Here is a 6,427-nt window from a genome sequence, read left to right on the forward strand (position 1 = left end):
GGGAGAAAAAAAATCAAATGCTTTCTCAATCACTCCAGAAAATCACTTGATAGAAATTTCACATATATCAATAATAAAACCCCTCACTAAAATAGGAATGGAAGGTAATTAATTCCCTTAATTTAGTAAAGTATCCATACTCAAAATATACAGCAAATATTATATTCAATATGACTCTACTTTATGTACAACCAGAGATATGAAAAATTGTGCTCTATATGTATAATATGAATTGTAATGCATTCTGTTTTCAAAAAATGGAGAAGACTAGAAATAACACAAAAAATACTGACTATCCCAACTTCTGGATATCCCAGTTAATACTAAAACTTAGGATAACAACAATCAGAGGATTTAGGTTAAAAGGAAAGTGATCAAACTTTCATGATTTTCAAATCACATGCTCATGAATGAGGAATCCCTATAGATGCAAAGACACACTGAGATCTAATAAGAGTTCAGCAGGGTGACTATATGCAAGACCCATCTACAAAAAAAAAAAAAAGCAGCATTTATACAGACTTGCAAACACTTTAAAAATGGAAAATAAGACATTATTCACAATACCAACAAAATCTGTAACATCTAGGAAACAAACTAATAAGGAATGCACCTGCTTCTAACGACAAAAGTTTAAAACGTATTGAAGTTTTTTTTATGAAGCCAAACTCCAAACTATAATCTGATAATCAGTTTTTTTTAATCAAAAAAAAAATCAAAATGGAGAAAACCTCAAAGCACATGAATTTTTCTGATGCTTTTCATTATCACAGAACACGCCACCTACAACATGTGCAAAGAGGACCTGAGAGGTGGAGGGAGAGGAAGTCGAACTGGGAAAGGCTGCATGGTCATTTCACTTCTCTTTCATTTTGTCTTTTTTTTTTTTTATAGCCAGAAATCATCATGAATTTTTGGAAGAGAATAACAAAATCTAAGAAGAGATCAACACAGTGCCAGTTATAATCCTTATTGACATTTTCAGCCTTTTCAATAATGAGTTGATTATCAAAAAGGGCAAAGTCGCACATGACCACTAGCCCCTATGGAGTTTTGCCTGGAAAAGCCAAATGGATCCAAAGGAAAGTTTCCCCAGGCAAGACCAAATCATCAGGCTATGTCTGACATCAAGATACCTCCCAGAAAGAGGTGCCTGGCCCAAAGTGCACTCAGGGGGAAGCAGGTGAAGACCATTGCTATGCCCATGAAGGCCTGGGAAGGATGCTGGGATTGACAGCAATGCACAGCTGAGCAGCGCCCAGGCCAGCTCCTGTAAGAAGAGCAAATCTGACCTGAAGTCCCAGTCTTTTCTGCTCATTTTCACAGTTTCAAGGTGTTCCCATCAGCCAAATCATTAATCCCAGGGACCCCAACACAAAGAGCAGATCCACCTGAATGAAATGAGTGCCCACATAAACACAGGCCCCATAATCTCCAAAAACATACAAAGGGAAAATTTGGCATAGACCTCCTTCAAGTGTTACTGTCTCAAGATAGTATGTGAAATTTTTAAGTGCATCAAAGTTGATCTTCTGGTCAAATCTGTCCATGGTTCCAGAATCTGAGTAACAGCCACCACTCTTCTGAATCTGCCTCTCAGGAACCTTCCGACTCTTCTAACCCCAGATGTGCTTACTAAAACCTATTGAATTTTTGAAAGCTTGTCTAAAAGACATAAAGAAGGTAGAAAATGTAAAACTCCAATTTTTCCAGAAGTAACCTATAAAATCAATGCAATCCCAAACAAAATACTAGCTGAATTTTTTGAGGAACTCGACAAAACAATTCTACAATGTGTTTGGTAAACTGTGGATGTCAACTTGCAAAAATCAATTAGGAACAGCCAATATCCAAAAACAAAACAAAATATAAAAATTCCTAAGGTTAAACAAATAACAAGTCAGCTGACCTATAGCATAATAAATGTTATACGTAATTGGAGGACATTAAAGTAGACTTGAATAGAGAGACATAGCAATTTACCATTTTCCCCAAATACCATAGTTCAGTGTTACAAAGATGTCAATTCTCCCATGAAAATCTATCAATTCATTGCTATCCAAATTTAATTAGTGCTGTTTGTGGACACACATTTATACATATATTTATGCATTACAAATATCTCTAAGAATATTGAGAGAATAAAGAAGAAAGAATGTTCTTGCTTACTCTCTCAGGGAAGGGATAAAAAAAAAAAAAAAAAAAAAAGCCTGCCCAAGGCTGTCTAGATGGGTAGAATTTCAGTATGCCTCTCTTCTCTAGAAAAAGAAATCTTCTACTGCCTACAAAAATGTCTTAAAGATACTAAAGGGGGTCCTGTGAATACCCTATAAACATCAGTGAATAGATATATTGTAGGCTGCTCTAAGAACAAAATAAAGGTGATAAATGTAATAGTGGCTCTACTTGGCTTACTCAGAAAGGCAGGAACAGGCTCCTCTTTCCAGATGGCTAGGGTGTAGAGGATCTGACTCTAACCTGGAAGGACCCAGACTCCCCTGCATTCCCTTTAATATCTCAGAGCAGAGAATCTCTGCCCTGAAAGAAAACATACTATGCTGAATTACTGCTGCCAGGAAGAGAAAAAACCTTTCCATACCTCAGCAAAATCAGGAAGAAGGGCACACTCCCATTCATGGTACCAACTGGCACCCTAGTTCCCTCTTGCTCTTCTTGAATTTTCCTTTTCACATCTTTTCCATGTTCATTCTCTCATTCAACTAGTAGTTATTAGAATTTTCCTACATGCTGGGCACTAGGACTCTGAGGAAAACATTCTGATTTAGGTACTAATCGAAAGGATACAACATGCTTCAACTCCAACTTTTTTCCAAAAGGTTTGTGTTCTAAGAGACCTCAGAGGGAAGGCAAAGCTTAACCCAAAGATGGTCACCTTTCTAATAAAGAAAGTTCAGATATGTATTATTATATATTGCTAAAAAATCTTTAGCCAACAAAAATCTTTACATTATGCCTCAAATCAACAATAGCTAGCAGTGCAATAAAATTTTTTTTAATTTAAAAAGCTGCCAATGAACATTTTCTCAATTAACCATGAAGCACAATGATTGTCATAGTTGGAGATGCCAGAAGATCTATAGGGTAGAAAAAATAATAACACGGGAACTTCTAATACTTCAGAACTATTTCAGCTTATAACTCTTTTGTTTTCTGTATGAGCTTTATAACATGTATATTAGTACAAATGCATTGTGTAGAATTTATTAAAAAATACATAAAAACTGGGGAGGATACTTAAAAATGTTTTACTAATAAGAAAGCAAAGCATGATGGGAAATTTGGGAGACCCCAGCATCAACATACAAACAGATATCAAGAACAAATAGTCTAGTGTGTGATACCTTAAGTCAGTCTTGGTGGCTACAATCTTGGCAGGTACATGAGATGTCAAGGTCTGTGTCCCCATACCACAGTCCAGCTCAGTTTATCTCTGGGTCATTTCATTTCAGTCCATAGCCCAAAGGAAACTCTGGTATAACGATGAAGGGAAATAAGGGAGTCAGAACAGAGATTGGAGGGAGAATTGGCTTTTCCAGGTCACTGGTTCATTCATGGGCAATATCCCAGGTTCTAAAAATAGAAGAACCATTTGCAGTTTGCCTCCTGGAGCTTGGATAAGCCCCAAGACAAGCTCTCGCAGACTGGTGGCCATGATGACAGTACAGGCCTCCTCAAAAGACCTCATCAAATGATGACCAGGAGACAAAGCAGAGATACTTCCACAACCAGGGTCCTCATGGTAGAACAAGAGAACCAGGATTGAGCAGGAACCTTGGCTGTTTAACCAGAGAACTGGCTCTTCATTCTTGGTTCAGAGAGTGGCAGCAGTGTGGGAAAGGACAGAAGAAGGCTGGAAGAGCAATTCAAAGGGACTCTCTATTATGAAGCACAGCTGCAGGACTAGGCGATTGCTCAATGTCCTTTTTTATTTATCTATTAATTTCATTGGGACTCTGGGCCTGAAACATAGTAAGAATTTAAAATGCTAGAGCAGAGAACAAAAATTAGGGTTTATCAGCACAATCTGGAACTGAACTATAAGGAGAAGTTGATTTCCAATTGGTATCTTCACCTGGAGATAGTTATTCAGGAACAAAAGGAAGGTCCTGGCTGAATCTGAGAACATCTTTGGGCTAGGTCTTTGTGAAAATTCACCAGGAAATGAGGAAAAAGGAACTTCAGTCCTCTACCTCCCTTCTTAGGAGAAGAGGGTGGGAAAGTGTTCAGGAGTGACCAGGAAGGGCTTTTGCCTACACTGAAGAAAAAGGATAGAATTCAAGACACCCAAAAAGGGGCAGGGACTCCAAAAAGGACTTCCTCTTCCTCTGTTCCATGCCTATTTCCCATCTCCAAAGCTTTCAAGTTTCCCATTTCTTCATTCTTTCTGGATGTGCCCTTTATTTCATTTTTCCCATTTCCCAAGGACTTTTGAAATTAGAAATTTACATGAACTAGTGTTCTTAGTAATCACTTAGATTACTTAGATGAACAATCCATCTCTTCTCATCCCCTCCTCCCATTTGTTCTCCAAGAAAAGTAATGAAGCTGATCTGTGGTTGCTTCACTCAGTCATATATATAACCAACTTCAAATATAACTATTTGCGTTGATAAAAACAAAGCAAAACTTTTAAATGCTGTTAGCCATATTCATCATTGTGACCAAAACATCTAACAAGAACAACTTAGAAAAGACTTATTTTGGCCCATAGATTCAGAGTTCTCACTCTATGGTCAGCAGGTTCCATTGCTCTTGCCCTGAGATGAGGCTTGGTGGAGGAAAGCTGCCCAGCTTGTAGTTGCTAGAAAACAGAGTGTGTTAAAGGGGCTGGGGAGAAGATAAATCCTTCCAGAACACATCCCCAGTGACCTACTTGCTCCAACTAGGTCCCACTTCCCAGCAGTCCACTCGGGTATCAATGGATTAATTGATCAAATGAATTAATTCATTGATAAGTCAAAACCCACATAATCTAATCCTTGCCCAAAAGCGCCATCTCTGAACGTTACTGCATTAGAGAACATGCTTCCAACACATGAGCTTTGGGGGACATTCCAGATCCAAAGCTTAACAAGAGTGATCTTAAATGAAATGGAACTGGAAGTTTTGTTGGGCTCTGGGCCCGGAAGCTGCAAAGGACAGCTGGGACCTCAGCTCCTTGGGAAACAGGAACTTAATACACTTCACAAAAACAAGGTACAGAAGCCAGGAGTTTCTACAACCCTACTCCTCTCCCAAGTGGAAAAAAATAGGCTAGAAAATATTACTGACAAATGCTAAGAAAAAGTTACTTACAAATCTCTGTAAGCTGCAGCCTGAAAATGTGGGAGGCCAGAGGCAGTCTTCTACCAAGCCTTGAGATCTGTGACAATCCACTATCAACCCAGGGAAGAACTCTGAGTAACCATTATAAGACAAGATTCAGGAATAGGTACCAATTAGACTGGGAGGAGGTAAATGCAAACCACTAGGCAAGAAGGGGTGGGGAGAGAGAAGAAACATAACAAAAGAGATTTAGCTTTTCACTCAAAGTTTTTCCTCACAGAAAATGTGCACATTTTTTGATAGGTTTCTATATTGGTACTGTCAATGAGATTTTTTCCTAATTATATTTCTGATTGGTTACTGTTTTTGTAAAGTAATCCCATTGTCTTTGTAGGTTAATTTGGTATCCAGAGAACATGAAAAAAATGTGTTAGTTCTCATAGCTTGTAGATTCTCTTGAATATTTGATGTGATCTCATCATCCGCAAAGGGAGCCTATGTGTCTTTCTAATCTTTTTCTTCTTATTTATCTGGTTTTTTTTTTTTGCGTTATCTATAGAATCAATTGTAGTTGTCCTGTCTTTATTCCTGTTTCTAATAGAAATATTTCTACAACCTCAATTAAGTATGCTGTTTGTTAATCTTTTGGAAGTATCCTTGATCAAGTTAGGGAAAACTTCTAACAATCTGTGAGGAGTTCTGTTTTTATTAATCTGGAAAGAGTGTTAGATTACATTAAATGCTTTTTGCTTTGCATCTATTTGAATGATAAAAACTTTCCTTTAATCTATTAAAATGAGATAGTACAGCCAGGGGCACTGGCACACATCTATAATCACAGAGACTCTGGAGGATCACAAGTTCAAAACCAACCTCAGTGAGACTCTAAGCAACTTACTGAGACCCTGTTTCAAAATAAAAATATTTTGAGATATTTTGGAGGATAGAGCTTACTGGCAAAGTACTCCTGGGTTCAATCCCTAGATTTTTTTTTAATTAGATATTTCCTAAATATATTTTCTAAGCTATTATGATTTGGTTGTGAGGTGTCCCCCCAAACCTCATGTGTGAAACAATGCAAGAACACTCAGAGGTGAAATGATTGGGTTATGAAAGCCTTAATCCCATCAGTGAATTAATC

General features: G+C 37.7%; 1 pseudogene; it reads right to left on the reverse strand.

The window, feature by feature from the left end:
- Nucleotides 1–851: 851 nt before the first annotated feature.
- Nucleotides 852–1,577, reverse strand: LOC113185423 (bax inhibitor 1 pseudogene; annotated as a pseudogene).
- Nucleotides 1,578–6,427: the final 4,850 nt, after the last annotated feature.

The sequence above is a fragment of the Urocitellus parryii genome, chromosome 4, assembly GCF_045843805.1.
Source record: "Urocitellus parryii isolate mUroPar1 chromosome 4, mUroPar1.hap1, whole genome shotgun sequence".
Taxonomy (NCBI): domain Eukaryota; kingdom Metazoa; phylum Chordata; class Mammalia; order Rodentia; family Sciuridae; genus Urocitellus; species Urocitellus parryii.